Genomic DNA, 22,272 nt, shown 5'->3' on the forward strand with positions numbered 1-22,272 from the left:
GGGGTACCTCAGGGATCTTTACTGGGACCAATTTTGTTTAATATCTTCATTAGTGATATCACAAAAGGTCTCGATGGTAAGGTATGTCTTTTTGTTGATGACACAAAGATATGTAACAGGGTCGATGTTCCTGGAGGGATACACCAAATGGAAAAGAATTTAGGAAAGCTAGAATAATGGTCAGAACTCTGGCAACTGAAATTTAATGTGGATAAGTGCAAGATAATGCACCTGGGGCGTAAAAACCGTCGGGCAGAATATAGAATATTTGACACAGTCCTGACCTCAGTATCTGAGGAGAGGGATTTAGGAGTAATTGTTTCAGAAGACTTAAAGGTAGGAAGACAATGTAATAGAGCAGCCGGAAACGCTAGCAGAATGCTTGGATGTATAGGGAGAGGTATAAGCAGAAGAAAGAGAGAAGTGCTCATGCCGCTGTACAGAACACTGGTGAGGCCTCACTTGGAGTATTGTGCGCAGTACTGGAGGCCGTATCTTCAGAAGGATATAGATACTCTAGAGAGAGTTCAGAGAAGAGCTACTAAACTAGTACATGGATTGCAGGATAAAACTTACCAGGAAAGGTTAAAGGACCTTAACATGTATAGCTTGGAAGAAAGAAGAGACAGAGGGGATATGATAGAGACTTTTAAATACATAAAGGGAATCAACACGGTAAAGGAGGAGAGCATATTTAAAAGAAGAAAAACTACCATAAGAGGACATAGTTTTAAATTAGAGGGGCAAAGGTTTAAAAGAAATATCAGGAAGAATTACTTTACTGAGAGAGTAGTAGATGCTTGGAATAACCTTCCTGCAGAAGTGGTCACTACAAATACAGTGAAGGAGTTTAAACATGCATGGGATAAGCATAAGGCTATCCTTCATATAAGATAGGGCCAGGGACTATTGATAGGATTCAGATTATTGGGCAGACTATATGGGCCAAATGGTTCTTACCTGCCGACACATTCTATGTTTCTATGCAGACAGTATCATAACAAGGAAGTGATTGTGGAGAAGGTGTCCTGCAGAACAAGAGGAGAACAACAGGTGGACATCTCCAGTAGCAACGAAAGGTAAATAGAGGATTGACGGTTTGGGTTTGAACAAATAAAGAAAGCTCAGGAACAGTAGATTTTTGGGAAAAAAAAAATTTATCCAGACATTGGAGCCACTGAGCTACCAGTGAGGTCTTCAAAATACCCTTTTATGGCAATTGTCTATGTATGATAAAAAAAAAAAAAAACTCTAAACAATACATTCATACAGTTGTCGAATAATACCACTACAGAAGGAACAATTATCACCATACATATAATCAACATACTATTACTGAACAAAAACCAAGGCCAACATTACCAATAATATCACTAATATCACTGTACAAGGGACAAACAGTACTGACACAACATGACCTCACATGACTATCACATAGTGAGTGAATAATACCGCCATACTGTTACTAAATAAAAACCTATATCTGAGCTCTGTATGTGGTAATACATTATTGTATTGACAAACTTTTAAAAACAAAGCTTATTAACGCTAGCATTTGTAAAGATTTTCCCACCTTTTGCATGTGTTTTAATGTGCCATTTAAGTGAAAAGGTTACCCAGCTCTGACTGCATTGGAATAATGAATTTGATGCAATAAAAAATAAAACACCATAGCTACTAAAAGGCCTGTGGCTGTAAACTTGCTGTCGTAATATAAAATACTGCCCAGTTGTTGATGTTCCATTAAATCCAGGCAGTAAAACTTGTATGGACGAGCCATCATGATAGAGTTGCTCAGCCAACCACATTGTTGTGGCCTCCAACGTGTCCCTTGGCTCTATCATAGGGACGCATTTCATGTTTTAAGGGTATTCCAGGATTTTTTTTTTATTTGACTATTCTACAGGGGCTGTAAAGTTGGTGTAGTTCATAATATAGTGTATGTACTTGTCTCTGATGGCTGGCCTCACATTTTTATGTGATCTTTGCTCTGGATGTTCATTTTTAACAGCATACGAAATGACTCCTGTCTCAGGTATTCCCAGGATGCAGTGCAGCCGAGACACTACTTCACTAGTTAGGTGATGACAGAAAGCCTGTTCTGCTTCAATGGGTTGACCACCACAGGGAATTTCCAACAGCTGGAGGCATCCTGATTAGGAAGCATTGGTCTTTTGCATGGAATTCAGATTGTTTGTGGTTCAATGGGTGGGGGTGGCTGATGTGTGGGAGAGAGAAAAGTGGAATTATGGAATTTGTAGTAAAAGAGAAAATTCTAGCAGGAAATACCCAGTTCACAAAAAGATAGCCTCAGCTTTCTGGTAATCTAACAACATTTAACCCAAAAACAAGCGCGGATTCTTCCTAAGCATGTCCATTACTGTCTGGCAGGTAAGTGCTAAAATCACCTTATGGTGGATAACCCCTTTAAATGGGTCTAAGATTTAGCATCCAGTGAACTGATATTCTATTTGCTGAACAAAAAAAACCCTCAAATAATCTGACTGCACTGCTTTAACAGGTTATATCACCTCAGTGCTGGTCTATATAGCAGTAGACAAAGACTCACTAAGAAGAAGTTCAGACGGCACACAGAGGTAATTCTTAACCAGAAAACATCTTCTTTATTGCTCCATAGCAGGTAACGACACAGGAAGACAGACTAACAATCAAAGTGACGTACTTGTTTTGCGTCTGGTGATGCGAAACGAGTACGTCACATTGGTTGTTAATCTATCCTCCCGTGTTGCAATGGAGCAATAAAGAAGATGTTTGACTGTTTAAGATTTACCTCTGTGTGCCGTCTGAACTTTATCTTGGTGAGTGACCGCATATAAGGTTTACAACTGGAAGAAATAAAAAACTGGAAGAAATAAAAACTGAACAATATTTTAAACATATTTAAATGTTTAGATCCATTTGCAGAAATAAGAATAAAGGCTTTGCTCAAACATCAATCCCGCCTGTTAACATAGCCTCCGTGCTGTTCTGAACAAGCCGTAAATGACTCAGTTTTTTTGCAATTAATATTTCTTCTTCCATAATCCCATCAGCTGCGAGAAATTGTTTGTACTAAAGCCACTTCATCAGGCATTTATTCTCCTGGCTTTTTCATAGGACGTTTTTTTTTCCCTATTATTTGCAAACAAATGGAAAAGGGAAAAAAAAAAAGATTTAGCACAAGTTGCATGTTTCCCAGCGAGATATTTTATACTTTAGCTTTAAAGGCACTTTTTCAAGTTAAAAAGCCTGATTTTTATTGACTTTCTTCTGGATGTGCCATTCTGTGTGTGCCCTCTGTAAAAGGAGCCAGATTGTATCCAGCTGTTATCTTGGCACAGCAGAAGTTGTTGATGTGTTGAATGTAAAACTCATTGAATTGGAATAGATTTGTAAACTAAAGCCATAAAGCGATTTCTGATTTTCAGCTGCGTGTTTTTAATCAATTTGCTATTGATATTCAGGCACAAAATGATTTTATTTTCTTCATACGTGGTTATCATTTATATCTGGATATCTTTATATGGTCTGTTACTTTTAAGCCTTTTGGGGGACATTAAAGTTGTGAAACGGTGTGTTGTTATCAATGTAGGTCAGAGCTACCACAGTGAACTATAGCGGTTCTTATAACAAGTTTGAAATGAACACGGGGAGGCTTATTTCAAATTCCAGCATTGTCCTAATAACTATGCTTGTCTTTATATTGAATTCCTATTGGTGGGTGGATAGTTTATATCTACATACCAATTCTACATTAACACATTGGAAAAAACATTTGCCTGACCTACAGTATTTTTGATGTTTGTTGCTGTGCACAATGGTTGAAGTTTTTGCATTTTCTGTAAAGAACATAAAAAAAAAAATAATTATAAAGGGTATTGAAAGATAAAATTGGAAACATCTTGCCTATAACAGAGGTTGTCAGATTTCGGAAACCCATATTTAAAGAGAAACTTTCCGGTCTCAGATGCCTCACGGAGGGGCCCCTGGACCTGACAGGGGAAAAGAGCAGTGGTGCAGTATGGAGCCAAGAAATAGAGTACGACATGGTATGCAGCATGGGGAGTGGACACAGCAGCTTCAATTAAGATCACCACAGCCGTTTCCTGCCCAAAACGGCTTGAGTGACAGTTTGAGTGCAGGGAGATGCCAGACTGACAGACTGAAAGAAAGACAGCAAGTAGCGCATGGCTACCAGTTCTAGGATACCAGTCGCTGCACTTCATTAAGATTTATTTTCTAGCTGTTGTCACGATGCCGGCTGGCAGGTAGTGGATCCTCTGTGCCAGAGAGGGATTGGCGTGGACCGTGCTAGTGGACCGGTTCTAAGCCACTACTGGTTTTCACCAGAGCCCGCCGCAAAGCGGGATGGTCTTGCTGCGGCGGTAGTGACCAGGTCGTATCCACTAGCAACGGCTCACCTCTCTGGCTGCTGAAGATAGGCGCGGTACAAGGGAGTAGGCAAAAGCAAGGTCGGACGTAGCAGAAGGTCGGGGCAGGCAGCAAGGATCGTAGTCAGGGGCAACGGCAGAAGGTCTGGAAACACAGGCAAGGAACACACAAGGAACGCTTTCACTGGCACTAAGGCAACAAGATCCGGCAAGGGAGTGCAGGGGAAGTGAGGTGATATAGGGAAGTGCACAGGTGAACACACTAATTGGGACCACTGCGCCAATCAGCGGCGCAGTGGCCCTTTAAATCGCAGAGACCCGGCGCGCGCGCGCCCTAGGGAGCGGGGCCGCGCGCGCCGGGACAGAACAGACGGAGAGCGAGTCAGGTAGGGGAGCCGGGGTGCGCATCGCGAGCGGGCGCTACCCGCATCGCGAATCGCATCCCGGCTGGCAACGGAATCGCAGCGCCCCGGGTCAGAGGACGTGACCGGAGCGCTGCCGCGGGGAGAGTGAAGCGAGCGCTCCGGGGAGGAGCGGGGACCCGGAGCGCTCGGCGTAACAGTACCCCCCCCCTTGGGTCTCCCCCTCTTCTTGGAGCCTGAGAACCTGAGGAGCAGACTTTTGTCTAGGATGTTGTCCTCAGGTTCCCAGGATCTCTCTTCAGGACCACAACCCTCCCAGTCCACTAAAAAAAAATTTTTCCCTCTGACCTCTTTGGCAGCTAAAATTTCTTTGACCGAGAAGATGTCCGAGGAGCCAGAAACAGGAGTGGGAGGAACAGATTTGGGAGAAAAACGGTTGAGGATGAGTGGTTTGAGAAGAGAGACGTGAAAGGCATTAGGGATACGAAGAGAGGGAGGAAGAAGAAGTTTATAAGAGACAGGATTAATTTGACACAAAATTTTGAAAGGACCAAGATAGCGTGGTCCCAACTTGTAGCTAGGGACACGGAAGTGGACATATTTAGCGGAGAGCCATACCTTGTCTCCAGGGGAAAAAACGGGGGGAGCTCTTCTTTTCTTATCCGCGAACTTCTTCATGCGTGATGAAGCCTGTAAGAGAGAATTTTGGGTCTCTCTCCATATGATGGAAAGGTCACGAGAAATTTCATCCACAGCGGGCAGACCAGAGGGCAAGGGAGTAGGGAGGGGGGGAAGAGGGTGACGGCCGTACACCACGAAAAATGGGGATTTGGAGGAAGACTCAGAGACCCTGAAGTTATACGAGAATTCGGCCCATGGGAGGAGATCTGCCCAGTCATCCTGGCGGGAGGAAACAAAATGTCGCAAATAATCACCCAAGATCTGGTTAATCCTTTCTACTTGTCCATTGGACTGGGGATGATATGCAGAAGAAAAATTTAATTTAATCTTGAGTTGTTTACAGAGAGCCCTCCAGAATTTAGACACGAATTGGACGCCTCTATCCGAGACAATCTGCGTAGGCAACCCGTGAAGACGAAAAATGTGTACAAAAAATTGTTTAGCCAACTGAGGCGCAGAAGGAAGACCAGGAAGAGGGATGAAATGTGCCATTTTGGAGAATCGATCAACGACCACCCAAATAACAGTGTTGCCACGGGAAGGGGGTAAATCAGTAATAAAATCCATACCAATCAGAGACCAAGGCTGTTCGGGGACAGGCAGAGGATGAAGAAAACCAGCGGGCTTCTGGCGAGGAGTCTTATCCCGGGCACAGATAGTGCAGGCTCGCACAAAGTCCACAACATCCGTCTCCAGAGTCGGCCACCAATAGAAGCGGGAGATGAGTTGCACAGATTTCTTGATACCCGCATGACCTGCGAGATGGGAGGAGTGACCCCATTTGAGGATTCCGAGGCGTTGGCGAGGAGAAACAAAGGTCTTTCCTGGAGGAGTCTGCCTGATGGAGGCAGGAGAAGTGGAGATCAGGCAGTCAGGTGGAATGATGTGTTGCGGAGAGAGTTCAACTTCTGAGGCATCCGAGGAACGAGAGAGAGCATCGGCCCTAATGTTCTTATCGGCAGGACGAAAGTGAATCTCAAAATTAAATCGGGCAAAGAACAGAGACCACCGGGCCTGGCGAGGATTCAGCCGTTGGGCAGACTGGAGGTAGGAGAGGTTCTTGTGGTCGGTGTAGATAATAACAGGAGAACTTGATCCCTCCAGCAGATGCCTCCATTCCTCAAGTGCTAATTTGATGGCTAGAAGCTCTCGATCCCCGATGGAGTAGTTCCTCTCCGCTGGAGAGAAGGTCCTAGAGAAAAAACCACAAGTGACAGCATGCCCGGAAGAATTTTTTTGTAGAAGAACAGCTCCAGCTCCCACTGAGGAGGCATCAACCTCCAATAGGAAGGGTTTGGAAGGGTCAGGTCTGGAGAGGACGGGAGCCGAAGAAAAGGCAGACTTGAGTCGTTTAAAGGCGTCTTCTGCTTGAGGAGGCCAGGACTTGGGATCAGCATTTTTTTTTGGTTAAAGCCACGATAGGAGCCACAATGGTAGAAAAATGTGGAATAAATTGCCTGTAATAATTGGCGAACCCCAAAAAGCGTTGGATAGCACGGAGTCCGGAGGGGCGTGGCCAATCTAAGACGGCAGAGAGTTTGTCTGGATCCATCTGTAGTCCCTGGCCAGAGACCAAATATCCTAGAAAAGGAAGAGATTGGCATTCAAACAGACATTTCTCAATTTTGGCATAGAGTTGGTTGTCACGAAGTCTCTGAAGAACCATACGGACATGCTGGCGGTGTTCTTCTAGATTGGCAGAAAAAATTTGGATATCGTCCAGATATACAACAACACAGGAGTATAACAAATCACGAAAAATTTCATTGACAAAGTCTTGGAAGACGGCAGGGGCGTTGCACAGTCCAAAGGGCATGACCAGATACTCAAAGTGTCCATCTCTGGTGTTAAATGCCGTTTTCCACTCGTCCCCCTCTCTGATGCGGATGAGGTTATAGGCGCCTCTTAAGTCCAATTTAGTGAAGATGTGGGCACCTTGGAGGCGATCAAAGAGTTCAGAGATGAGGGGTAAGGGGTAGCGGTTCTTAACCGTGATTTTATTAAGACCGCGGTAGTCAATGCAAGGACGTAGGGAGCCATCTTTTTTGGACACAAAGAAAAATCCGGCTCCGGCAGGAGAGGAGGATTTACGGATAAAGCCCTTTTTTAGATTCTCCTGGACGTATTCGGACATGGCAAGAGTCTCTGGGGCAGAGAGAGGATAAATTCTGCCCCGGGGTGGAGTAGTGCCCGGGAGGAGGTCGATAGGGCAATCATAAGGCCTGTGAGGAGGTAGAGTCTCAGCTTGTTTTTTGCAGAAAACATCCGCGAAGTCCATATAGGCCTTAGGGAGACCGGTTACTGGAGGAACCACAGAGTTACGGCAAGGGTTACTGGGAACCGGTTTTAGACAGTTCTTGGAACAAGAGGACCCCCAACTCTTGATCTCCCCAGTGGACCAATCCAGGGTAGGGGAATGAAGTTGAAGCCAGGGAAGTCCAAGGAGAATTTCCGAGGTGCAATTGGGGAGGACCAAAAGTTCAATCCTCTCATGATGAGATCCGATGCTCATAAGAAGGGGCTCCGTGCGGAAACGTATGGTACAGTCCAATCTTTCATTATTTACACAATTGATGTAGAGGGGTCTGGCGAGACTGGTCACCGGGATGTTGAACCTGTTGACGAGAGAGGCCAAAATAAAATTTCCTGCAGATCCTGAGTCCAAGAAGGCCACTGTAGAGAAGGAGAAGGGAGAGGCAGACATCCGCACAGGCACAGTAAGACGTGGAGAAGCAGAGTAGACATCAAGGACTGTCTCACCATTGTGCGGAGTCAGCGTACGTCTTTCCAGGCGAGGAGGACGGATAGGACAATCTCTCAGGAAGTGTTCGGTACTAGCACAGTACAGGCAGAGGTTCTCCATACGGCGTCGTGTCCTCTCTTGAGGTGTCAGGCGAGACCGGTCGACCTGCATAGCCTCCACGGCGGGAGGCACAGGAACAGATTGCAGGGGACCAGAGGAGAGAGGAGCCGAGGAGAAGAAACGCCTCGTGCGAACAGAGTCCATATCTTGGCGGAGTTCCTGACGCCTTTCGGAAAAACGCATGTCAATGCGAGTGGCTAGGTGAATAAGTTCATGTAGATTAGCAGGAATTTCTCGTGCGGCCAGAACATCTTTAATGTTGCTGGATAGGCCTTTTTTGAAGGTCGCGCAGAGGGCCTCATTATTCCAGGACAATTCTGAAGCAAGAGTACGGAATTGTACGGCATACTCGCCAACGGAAGAATTACCCTGGACCAGGTTCAACAGGGCAGTCTCAGCAGAAGAGGCTCGGGCAGGTTCCTCAAAGACACTTCGGATTTCCGAGAAGAAGGAGTGTACAGAGGCAGTGACGGGGTCATTGCGGTCCCAGAGCGGTGTGGCCCATGACAGGGCTTTTCCGGACAGAAGGCTGACTACGAAAGCCACCTTAGACCTTTCAGTGGGAAACAGGTCCGACATCATCTCCAGATGCAGGGAACATTGGGAAAGAAAGCCACGGCAAAACTTAGAGTCCCCATCAAATTTATCCGGCAAGGATAAGCGTATCCCAGAAGCGGCCACTCGCTGCGGAGGAGGTGCAGGAGCTGGCGGAGGAGATGACTGCTGAAGCTGTGGTAGTAACTGTTGTAGCATAACGGTCAGTTGAGACAGCTGTTGGCCTTGTTGCGCTATCTGTTGTGACTGCTGGGCGACCACCGTGGTGAGGTCAGCGACAACTGGCAGAGGAACTTCAGCGGGATCCATGGCCGGATCTACTGTCACGATGCCGGCTGGCAGGTAGTGGATCCTCTGTGCCAGAGAGGGATTGGCGTGGACCGTGCTAGTGGACCGGTTCTAAGCCACTACTGGTTTTCACCAGAGCCCGCCGCAAAGCGGGATGGTCTTGCTGCGGCGGTAGTGACCAGGTCGTATCCACTAGCAACGGCTCACCTCTCTGGCTGCTGAAGATAGGCGCGGTACAAGGGAGTAGGCAAAAGCAAGGTCGGACGTAGCAGAAGGTCGGGGCAGGCAGCAAGGATCGTAGTCAGGGGCAACGGCAGAAGGTCTGGAAACACAGGCAAGGAACACACAAGGAACGCTTTCACTGGCACTAAGGCAACAAGATCCGGCAAGGGAGTGCAGGGGAAGTGAGGTGATATAGGGAAGTGCACAGGTGAACACACTAATTGGGACCACTGCGCCAATCAGCGGCGCAGTGGCCCTTTAAATCGCAGAGACCCGGCGCGCGCGCGCCCTAGGGAGCGGGGCCGCGCGCGCCGGGACAGAACAGACGGAGAGCGAGTCAGGTAGGGGAGCCGGGGTGCGCATCGCGAGCGGGCGCTACCCGCATCGCGAATCGCATCCCGGCTGGCAGCGGAATCGCAGCGCCCCGGGTCAGAGGACGTGACCGGAGCGCTGCCGCGGGGAGAGTGAAGCGAGCGCTCCGGGGAGGAGCGGGGACCCGGAGCGCTCGGCGTAACAGCTGTATGTAGCATTACGTAAAACTGAAGAGAGCCATGTCAGAACATTGTTGTACTCATTTGTTAGGACTTGGTCCTGTTATGTGAAGTACCTGGGACTTGACAGCTTCTCTTTAATCCAGTAAAGACATTGGATGTAAATATACATCCTGATCCGCTGGACGTACATTTACATCCTGTACGCGACACAAGCACAGGAAGGGTCCTCGCATCATGCACTGCATTTCCCAGCTGCTATCAGCATCCAGGGACCTGCTGGTAATGGCAGACATCAGTGATTGCGCTGATGTCCGCCATTTACCCCTCAGATGCCTTGATCAATACAGATCAGGCCATCTGCGGCAATGTGGCACATTGAATGGATGATTGGATCACCCATGGCATGGCCACTAATTTCTGGCAGGCATCTGCCTCAAAAAGGGATAATGTTTGGATATACATATTTAAAAGTATAAAAAAAATATGCTAGTACCACAGGGTACCATCTACCCATAGATGTAACGGTGCACCCACCACCATTTACCCATAGATGTGCATGTTTCTGTAACATTGAAATTAACTTTGCCTGAAAAACTGCTCAGAAAGTCATAGATACACTCCTAAGTCACCTAACAGTGTTATACAGGGATTTCAGGTTTCTTAGTTAGTGTTTTACACATGTTTTCAGGCTACTGGTGAAGTCCAGAACTTTTTGCCAGAGTTCATCGAACTTTCATAAAGAAACTTTTAAAAAAAGGTCACTCCATTCTACTTTTGAAGATTTTTTTTTATAAATAAACATGAATATGAGTGAGCCGAATTCATCAAATCTGGATTCGACCCGAACTTTAGGATTTTTTCGGCTGAGTGAAGTCCCGAACTTTTACTGGTTCGGCTCGCATGAGTCGGTAAATAGCACAAAAAAACATGAAAGCATGAATTTTTGCCGGATGGAAGAACCAGGGCAGGCTGTAATCCAGGTCTATCATGTGATTAGCTGTTTTAATGCAAAGGCCAATAGGATGCAGTAAGGGACACAGAAAAAAGGTCAGTGACATCATCCACAGCGTTCAGAGCGATGGAGCAACTGAAGAGAGCAGGAAAAGCAGTAATAGGGACAGCTAGTGTTTAGAAATAGAGAGATACAGATTAGAAGGAGAGAAGATATAAGGACATTTAGTGATTAGAAAGATAGAGACATACAGATTAGAAAAAGAGAAGAAGTAAAGACAGTTAGTGATTAGAAAGATAGAGATATAGATTAGAAATAGAGACCGTGTGTGTGTGTGTGTGAACTGCATTCAATCCTATAGGGGCTCCTATACATCAAAAGAGCTTAATCACAGTCTCTAAAGGGATCATCTTTTGCTACCACAAATCCACAGCCTTTTTCAAGGCTAATACCTGCATATACCTGAAAAGAATAGTGTTCCTGATCCATCTTCATCCACAAGCATATTTGAAAGGCACCTATATATGCCTATATGGTCTGTGAACACAGTAGTGATTTGTGATTATAATAGTGTTCCTGAACCAGCTACAATAGCCAATGACATGCAGTAATCTGTGCCAGCCACCCACAAAGTGTATTTAAGAGGCACCTACATATACCTGTAAAACCTGTGAACACAGTTGTGATTTGTGATTAATTTTCATATTTTTCTGCAAACACACCTTAAATCTTGCAAACATGCTTTATACTAAAAAGCCTGTGCATTCCAAACACATTAGGCTTCTAAAGCGACTGTATTTTTAAAATTTTGGTTTTATTAAACTTGCGTTATACGTACCTTGTTGTAAAATAAACACAGTTCAAAGCATTGAAATTTAAAGTTGACAAGTAGGTTGGTAAAAAATCACCTAAAAAAGATAAAACGATCCTTAAAACAATATCTCCATCTTTGCTTCCCACCTTACTGCTACGCAGAAGGATAGCACTAGCTACGAATAGGAGTTGGGTCACAGTCAGTCTTTGGAGCATGTTGTTGAGGTGGGGGAAGGGGCTTCAGTGGCCAAACATAGCTCTAGTGGGACTTATGGTAATTGTGGTGAGTATTCTGAAAGGCATCATGGTGGATGTGGTGCGGTACAACAAGGAGGCCACAATGACACATCAGAAGTGCTAACTGAGAAGAGCGGTGGGGATGATGAAGAGGATTTTAAACAGGGGGATGTCAGTGGGCCTTCTGGTCCGAGCAGTTCAGAAGCAAGTGACGGTGACACAGGGGCACAGTCTGGTGTTGATGTACCTAGCTATTTACGGTATTCTGCAGTGTGGAAATTCTTCTACTATGTTACCAGATGCAGGAAAGCAGGCACGGTGCCGTCTCTGTGGAGAGAAAGTGAGGCACAGACAGGGTCTAAATTTAGGAATTAGGCTTCTACGTCAGCACCTCATGCTTCACAAAGTCTGGGTAAAAGTATACCTAGTCCACGAATGCCTGCTCTCTGCTGGCTACAGATAACTCTACCTTACGACCATTAGCTGTATGCTGACTACTTACACCAATCCACCATCTCTCTACTTCCATCTAGGCCCACATGTACACAACCCATCATCCACAATAAAAGGGATCCTTTTTTGGGATGCTTGGAAAAATCCATGCCATCTTCTTTACTTGCTAGACTAAGAACCTCTTGCCACTCCCAAAAAGGGATAATTTTTGACACGCTGGGATAGAGACAGTGATTTTTAAAAGTACGCTCAACTCTACTCCTGTATAACAGCCAGACCTCTTCCATAGACGGGAAAAACCCTTACTAACCCCCCCCCCCCCTAAAATGGTGATATTTATTGTATTCTGTTTAAAATTTGTACCCTTCAAATACAATGTTAAAATTGTCAGCGGTATATATGTGGTTAATCTGGGAGAGGGATTTGACTTCTCCTCTCTGGGGGTATTGTGCTGCCTCTATACACACTCTATTGTTGTGCGTGCCTGACTACGCACTGGTTATGACAGTATTATATCCCTACTGTTGAATGCCACTATGCCACTGGGTTAAAACATGAACTGATAGCCAGTCACTCCCAATATAAAAATTAAGTTCACGCTCATCTAACTGATTCCCGGCATTGTCAGACAAACTATAAACCCATATGTCTCAAGGACTGGAAGGCGTATCAAGAACCTGTGAAAAGGTCTGTGATTAGGGTAACCTAAGCATTTTCATTTGTTGGGGAGATATGGCAAAGAAATAAAATATTCTTCAATGTCTGACCTCATCTTGATCTCAGTTTTACTGAGCATGCTTTTACTTAAGGATTACACACATTAGTAATACTTCAGCTGACCCTGACAATTCTAGAAGGATGGCCAACTGTCTAATATGTATAGGGGGCTTCTCCACTCTCCCCCGACAGTCAGGAAAGAGAGGGATCAGTCATTTTAGATTTTAGCTGCCCAACCCTTTTGTTTCTGGGCACCTTACTGAACACAAAACTGAACGCAGAATGGCCAACAAGAAACAAGTGATGGCAACTCCAGTTAAGGAAAAAAGGCCCTTTTGGATCTGGTGATGTCCATGATTTCAAGATCACTCTTCCAAAAAAAACTTAACTATCTCTTCACACCTTAGCTCTGACAAGATATAAGTGCTAACTATACAGCGCTACGTACAGTATCAAGATGAGACTGATAATCCTGCAAATGAATGGCGATAACTCAATGTATATTCATACCGTACCTGTGTGAAAAAGACAGTGCAGTAAATTCTTTTCATCACCTAGTCTGAGAATAGGGACCTTTCAGTTTATCTTGCAGCCTATTAACTATTCATGTTCTTTTCAAATTAATAAGAAGAAAAATTCCACTTTATTGAATTCTTGCTTAATGCTAAATAATCTTTCGCACATTCTACAGAGAAATTTCCTGTTACAATTATGTTGGGGAAAATTGCTTTCTTGTATAACAAACTACTAACCAAACCTATCAAATGCTAAAAGTTAATGTGCTGTCAATGGTTATATATAAACAGTTAAACACACTAAGGATAGCAAAACGACTTACAGTGAATTTATTATTGTATTATCCTAAATGTGTACTTTCCCATATTTCTTTCTGAAGTACCCACTGGAGTTTTCACTATTTTAAAACTACAAATATGACACCTGTCTGCACCGTCAGTCATCAAAACAATGGTCACCAATGTAGCAGTGTTAATTGAATCCACTTTCAAATATATATTAAAATTTAAATTCCATGTCAATATATATATATATATATATATATATATATATATATATTTACATGTACACTGAGACACATTAGGCTACCAATTCCTGTACTCACCATAGCAGCAGAACATGCCACCACTAAGGTTACATAGTTATATAGTTAGTACGGCTGAAAAAAGACATACGTCCATCAAGTTCAACCAGGGAATTGAAGGGTAGGGGTGTGGCGTGATATTTGGGAAGGGATGGGATTTTATATTTCTTCATAAGCATTAATGTTACTTTGTTCCAGGAATGTATCTAATCCTGTTTTAAAGCTGTTAATTTTTCCTGCTATGACCAGTTCCTGAGGTAGACTGTTCCATAAGTTCACAGTTCTCATGGTAAAGAAGGCATGTTGCCCCTTGAGACTAAACTTTTTCTTCTCCAGACGGAGGGAGTGCCCCCTCGTCCTTTGGGGGGGTTTAACCTGGAACAGTTTTTCTCCATATTTTTTGCATGGGTCATTAATATACTTATATACATTTATCATATCCCCCCTTAAACGTCTCTTCTCAAGACTAAACAATTGTAACTCCTTTAATCGCTAATCATAGCTAAGATGTCCCATGCCCCATATTAGTTTAGTCGCGCGTCTCTGCACCCTTTCCAGCTCCACAGTGTCCCTTTTATGGTCTGGTGACCAAAACTGAACAGCATATTCCAGGTGAGGCCGTACCAATGCTTTATAAAGGGGGAGTATTATGTCCCTGTCCCTCGAGTCCATGCCTCTTTTGATACATGACAATATCCTGCTGGCCTTGGAAGCAGCAGCCTGACATTGCATGCTATTCTGTAGTCTGTGATCTACAAGTACACCCAGATCCTTCTCTACCAGTGACTCTGCAAGTTTAACACCCCCTAACACATACGATGCATGCATGTTATTAGTACCCAGATGCATAACTTTACATTTATCCACATTGAACCTCATTTGCCAAGTGGATGCCCAGACACTTAGTCTATCCAAGTCATCTTGTAACTTATGCACATCCTCTATAGACTGTACCGTGCTACAAAGCTTGGTGTCATCTGCAAAGATAGAAACAGAGCTGTTAATGCCATCCTCTATATCATTGATAAATAAATTAATCAACAGCGGGCCCAGTACAGAACCTTGGGGTACACCACTAATAACCGGGGACCAATCAGAGTACAAATCATTGACCACCACTCTCTGGGTACGATCCATGAGTCAGTGTTCAATCCAGTTACAAACTAAAATTTCCAAGCCCAAAGACCTTAACTTACCTTTCAGACGTCTATGAGGGACAGTATCAAATGCTTTAGCAAAATCCAGAAACACTATATCCACAGCTATTCCTCTGTCAAGGCTTCTACTCACCTCTTCATAAAAGCAAATTAGATTGGTTTGACAACTTCTATCCTTAGTAAACCCATGCTGGTTATAATAATAATAATAATTTATATAGCGCCTACAGATTCCGCAGCGCTTACAATTATGGGGTACAAACAAAGACAAGTATCAGACATAATTTTACACAATAACTATTCAAACAAGAGGTGTGGGGATATGTTGAGGATATGTTGAGGCCAATTAAAGAATGTTATAGGCCTGTCTGAAGAGATGTGTTTTCAGGCCACGTTTGAAACTATGGATGTTGTTGTTGAGTCTGAGGGATTGAGGGATAGCATTCCAGAGAATCGGTGCAGCACGAGTGAAGTCTTGGAGACAGGAGTGAGAAGTTCGAATTATAGAAGATGTTAGTGTGAGATCATTAGCAGATCGTAGAGAACGTGTAGGATGGTAGATAGAGATGAGAGAGGAGATCTAGGGAGGTGCAGCATTGTGGAGGGCTTTGTGTGTGAGACTGAGGATTTTGTACTGTATTCTGGACTGAATTGGTAACCAGTGTAGTGACTGGCACAGGGAGGAGGCATCGGTGTAGCGGCTGGAGAGGAAGATGAGTCTGGCTGCGGCATTAAGGATGGACTGGAGAGGAGAGAGTTTGGAGAAAGGAAGGCCTATTAGTAAAGAGTTACAGTAGTCGAGGCGGGAGTGAATCAAAGCAATAAGGAGAGTTTTAGCAGATTTAGTAGTGAGAAACTGGCGGATTCTGGAAATGTTTTTGAGATGCAGGTGACAAGAACATGAAAGGGACTGAATATGGGGAGTGAGAGACAGATCAGAGTCAAGTATTACTCCAAGACCGCGAGCCTGCTGCCCGGGAGTTATGGTAGTACCACATACCGAGATGGAAATGTCAGGGTTAGGTACAGTATCAGTTGATGGAGAAAAAACAAGAAGTTCTATTTTCGAAAGATTTAGTTTCAGATATAAAGAGGACATGATGTCTGAGACAGCAGAGAGACAGTCACTGGTATTCTGTAGGAGTGCAGGGGTGATGTTGGAGGAAGAGGTATAGAGTTGGGTGTCATCAGCATAGAGGTGGTACTGGAAACCAAATCTACTGATTGTTTTTCCAATGGGGGATGTGTAGAGTGAAAAGAGTAGAGGACCCAGGACCGATCCCTGGGGAACCCCGACAGCAAGGGGAAGAGGAGAAGAAGTAGAGCCAGAAAACGAGACGCTAAAGGAGCGGCTAGAGAGATAGGAGGAAAACCAGGCGAGAGCAGAGTCCTTGAGACCGATGGAGCGGAGACTACTGAGGAGGAGTTGGTGATCCACAGTGTCAAAAGCCGCAGAGAAGTCCAAGAGAATCAGTAAAGAGAAATTGCCATTTGATTTGGCCGTCAGAAGATCGTCAGTGACTTTGGTTAGGGCCGTTTCTGTGGAGTGAAGAGAGCGGAAACCAGACTGTAAGGGGTCAAGGAGAGAGTTCTCGGAGAGATAGCGGATAAGGCGGGAGTAGACCAAGCGTTCCAGGAGTTTTGAGATAAAGGGGAGATTTGAGACAGGTCGATAGTTGGCTGCACAGGACAGGCTCAAAAACTGAGAGTGATGAAGAGGAGACGTGTCTGGGAATTGGATCAGAACTTTTAGGGGACTGGGAGAGGATTTCATCACGAATGTCGTCGATTTTAGTTTTGAAGTAATTGGCCAGGTCTTCAGCACAGAGATCAGTGATTGGGGTCTGTACTTTAGGCCGAAGGAGAGAGTTAAACGTGTCAAAAAGGCGTTTTGGGTTGTTAGACAGAGAGGAGATGAGGGAGGTAAAATATGTTTGTTTGGCGAGATGAAGAGCGGAGTAATAGGATTTAAGCATGAATTTATAGTGCAGATAGTCTGAAGAAGTCTTAGTTTTCCTCCACAGACGTTCAGCACACCTAGAGCATCGCCTGAGAAAGCGGGTTGTTAGCGTGTGCCAGGGTTGCTGCCGTCTGTGTCGGGAGGTTCGTGTTTTAGAGGGTGCCATTTGATCCAGGGTAGAGTTTAGGGTGTCATGGTAATGTTTGGCTGCTAGATTAGGGCAGGAGAGAGAAGAGATTGGTGATAGTGAATATTGTAGAATGTCTATAAATTGACTAGTGTTTATGGCACGCAGGTTTCTGTAAGTGTACAAGGTTGGAGTGTCTGGAAGAGGATAGGAGTTACTGATAGAGAAAGAGAGAAGGTTGTGGTCAGAGAGCTCAAAAGGAGAATTAGTGAATTTAGAGACAGAGCAAAGTCTAGAGAAGATCAAGTCCAGTGTATTCCCATCCTTGTGTGTGGGAGAGTCAGTAAGCTGTGAAAGGGCATAGGAGGAGGTTAGAGACAGAAGCCGAGAGGCAGAAGAGGAGATTGGGGTATCAATGGGGATATTAAAATCACCCATGATGAGTGTAGGTGTTTCTGAGGAAAGAAAGTGAGGGAGCCAGGTGACAAAATGATCCAGGAACATTTGGGGAGAACCAGGAGGACAATAGATGACCTCCACTCTGAGAGACAATGGGCGGAAGAGCCTGAGGGTGTGGACCTCAAAAGAGGGAAACGTGAGTGAGGGTAGTGCACCCCAACTCCTCCACCATGCCTGGTGTCATATCTGGGGGTATGGGAAAAGTGAAGGTCACCATAAGATAAAGCAGCGAGAGAAGCAGTGTCAGAAGGTTGTATCCATGTTTCTGTGAGAGCCAGCAGATGAAGAGAATTAGTGAGAAATAAGTCATGAATCTGGGTGAGCTTATTGCACACAGATCGAGAGTTTAGGAGAGAGCGCAGTTAAAGTTTGTAGTGGTTCCGCAAGAGGCAGGTAGTGTAGAGCAAGTATTAGTGAAAGGTGGGCCAGGGTTAGGAGCAATGTCCCCAGAAGAAAGAAGTCTAAAAGACTAAAGACTAAAAGTTATCACTTATAATACTATTATCCCCTATGTATTCCTGTATGTAATCCCTTATAAGTCCTTCAAACAATTTACCCACAATGCACGTTAAACTTACCGGTCTATAGTTTCCTGGGGAAGACCTAGAGTCCTTTTTGAAGATTGGCACCGCATTCGCCTTGCGCCAGTCCCTTGGCACAATACCAGACACCAGTGAATCTCTAAATATCATGAACAAGGGTACAGATATTACTGAACTTACCTCTCTAAGAACTCTTGGGTGTAGTCCATCCGGCCCTGGAGATTTGCTTACATTTACTTTACTTAACTTACCTTGTACCATCTCTACATTAAGCCAGTTCAGTACATTACATGATGTGTTACCAGCACTGACCTGTCCAATGTCAGCTCCTTCTTTCTTAGTATAAAGAACCCATTCAGTAGCTCCGCTTTCTCTTTATCGCCTGTGACAACCTCCCCATTATCATTATTAAGGGGTCCTACATGCTCTGTCCTTGTGTTTTTTGCATTTATATATCTAAAAAAATATTTAGGATTAGTTTTGCTTTCTTTGGCCACCTGTCTCTCATTTAGAATTTTTGCTGTTTTTATTACATTTTTACAGATTTTATTAAGCTCTTTGTACTGTTTAAATGTTATACATTTTTTGAAGGCTATTTTTTTGTTGTTTATTGCTCTTTTAACATCATTTGTCAGCCATGTAGGATTTAGTTTTAATCGTTTATATTTGTTCCCCTTTGGTATATATTTACCTGTACAGTTATTTAGAGTTGATTTAAAGATGTCCCATTTACCTTCTGTATCAGTGTTTGAGAACACCTCCCCCCAGTCTATGTCCTGTAGTGCAGCCCTCAGCCCAGGGAAATTTGCCTTTTTAAAGTTATATGTTTTTGCCTTCCCCGTCTGTCTTTGTTTTCTACATTTTAAATCAAAAGTAACTATATTGTGGTCGCTATTACCAAGGTTTTCCCGCACAGTTACATTACCAACCAGCTCTGCATTGTTGGAAATGATCAGATCCAACAAGGCATCACTTCTTGTTGGGTCCTCCACAAACTGGCCCATAAAATTATCCTGCAATAAATTTAGGAATTGTCACCCCTTTGTAGTTTTAGCCAGCCCCCGACCCCAATCTATATCTGGATAGTTAAAATCTCCCATTATTACCACTGTACCTGCCCAGGCGGCCCTCTCTATTTGTTTATGCAGCCGAACTTCTATCTCTTCAGTGATATTTGGGGGTCTGTAGATTACACCAAATACAATTTTTTCAGTATTTCCCTCCTTTTGTAATTCTACCCACAGTGATTCCACATCCTCAGAATCATCACACACTATGGCATTGTTCACACTGACTTTCATACCACTTCTAACATACAGACAGACTCCACCACCTTTTCTGTTCATTCTATCCTTGCGAAACAATGTAAACCCCTGCAGATTGACAGTCCAGTCATGCGAGGAGTCCAGCCATGTCTCAGTGACCCCAACTATATCAATATGTTCCTCCAGTATCAAGGCCTCAAGCTCCCCAATTTTATTTGCTAGGCTTCTGGCATTTGTGAACATACCCTTTACATTTCCATCCTTTATGTTATTGGGGTTAATTTGATTCAAGGGTGTAAGTTTTATTTTCCTATGAAGCCTATTCCTATTAACACTCCACCTACCTCTTACTTTGGCATTGGTGCCAATATGTACCATGACTGCTGGGTCCTCTCCAGCCCCGCCCAGCAGCCTGTCAACCCGATCCGCGATGTGCCGAACTCGTGCACCAGGCAGACAACACACTGTTCGGCGATCCCGGTCTTTGTGACAGATCGCCCTGTGACAGATCGCCCCTAATAATTGAGTCCCCCAGCACTAGTACCTGTCTGGCCTGCCCTGTACTCCTCCCTCCCTCCTTACTGGAGCAGACACCCCCCTGGTGGTCAGAGGCAGAGTCCTGCTGCAGTTCTGCTAGCTCTGTGATGGCATCCTCCTCATCTGCCAAGCGGGCAAACTTGTTGGGGTGTGCCAGTTCAGGACTAGCCTCCCTACAGCCTATTACATGCTTCACAAGGCGTTGCATGATGGTGCCCCACCTTAGCCAGTGATTTCCTATGAGTTGAGACGTACCAACAAGAGAGAGAAAAAAAATATGGCTCACAGAGGCGCTTCTGGGTGGACAGGAAACTGCTGACCACAGACGATGCACATGACATAGAACTTTAATGAGAATGGTAATAGGACAACGCGTTTCGGCACAAACCTGCACCTTCCTCAGGTCCAACAATATAGCCAGGATAAAAACTTGAGGTGTTCCAACAGATCACTTAGCATCAATCACATCTTTAAATTATAATGAGTGTTCCATTAGGGAAAATGTAAAGCTGCAGTCACTTCCCGGTGCACTTGAAACTTCCCTAGATTGATGAGCGGCTTCCGGTAAAACCGGAAGAATACTCCTAAAGCGGCTTCTTTTACATGCCTTCAATAGAGTTGTGATTATGTATAGCACAACTCCCAAAGACTACATTTGGTGTGGTAAATGGGCATACACCTGTATTGAAAATCTACACAGGGGAGCGCCCCCTGTCTTTTGTTTTTGTGATGTACCAGAAAGTGCTGATCCAAATAGACCTGGGCACTGTTCAGCTACCCTGACACCTATTTAAAACTATTTTGATTATTGGACAAGCCCTTTAACAAGATTTTTTTCTATAAAGATCCATTATTACTGTATATGACAGTGAATGTTGCAAAATAAACTTTAGAAACTATCTGCAGTGGAGTGCGGGGCCTAAAAACTAAGTTTGGCTTTGGTGCCCAATAATTTTTGTGCATGCCTCTGTAGAGATATTTTTTGGTTTGCATTATGGGGTCAGCAGTCATGTTATTATCCTTATGGGCAGAATAACAATAAATGTAACATCTGTATTATTAATATTATAAATCTGGAGGTGAACCACAACATTGAAAAAAGATGAAAAATGAAATCTCATGTCTCCCTTCCTCTTCTTGCACAGTCACAATGCATGATCACAGCATGACATGTCACTTATATGACACTTTTTTTTATATACTGTGTGTACAGACAACTGCTGATTGTATGACACTGTATGAATATACGTTTACACTAGTAAAATACAGGAAATTGATGCAATGGGTAACTCTTGTAAACTGTGGATGGTTACAAGTTATTCAGGGCCTATGTAAAACATTGGAGCCCTGTGCAAATGTGCCACACTTATTTCTGGTACCCACAATAAATTTTGAAGGTACTCTGACAGGCAAATAATCAGATTATTACAAACCCCCTTCAACGACAATGTAAAAAATATCTGTACAGATTTATTGGGCACATTGTAGATTTTTAAACCTATATCCAGTTAACCCCTTAAGGACCCGGGGTTTTTGCGTTTTTGCATTTTCGTTTTTTCCTCCTTACCTTTAAAAAATCATAACTCTTTCAATTTTGAACCCAAAAATCCATATGATGGCTTATTTTTTGCGCCACCAATTCTACTTTGTAATGACGTCAGTCATTTTACCCAAAAATCTATGGCAAAACGGAAAAAAAAATCATTTTGGGACAAAATTGAAAAAAAAAAACGCCATTTTGTCACTTTTGGGGGCTTCTGTTTCTACACAGTAAATTTTTTGGTAAAAACCATCTCTTTATTACACCCTCTCTTTATTCTGTAGGTCCATACGATTAAAATGATACCCTACTTATGTAGGTTTGATTTTGTCGTACTTCTGGAACAAATCTACATGCAGGAACATTTTTATGTTTAAAATTGTCATCTTCTGACCCCTATAACTTTTTTATTTTTCTGCGTATGGGTCGGTATGATGGCTCATTTTTTGCGCCGTGATCTGAAGTTTTTAGCGGTACCATTTTTGCATTGATAGGACTTATTTTTTTGCGCATACGCCATTGACCATGCGGTTTAATTAACAATATTTTTTTTAGAAT

This window comes from Hyla sarda, chromosome 4 (genome assembly GCF_029499605.1).
Source record: "Hyla sarda isolate aHylSar1 chromosome 4, aHylSar1.hap1, whole genome shotgun sequence".
Taxonomy (NCBI): domain Eukaryota; kingdom Metazoa; phylum Chordata; class Amphibia; order Anura; family Hylidae; genus Hyla; species Hyla sarda.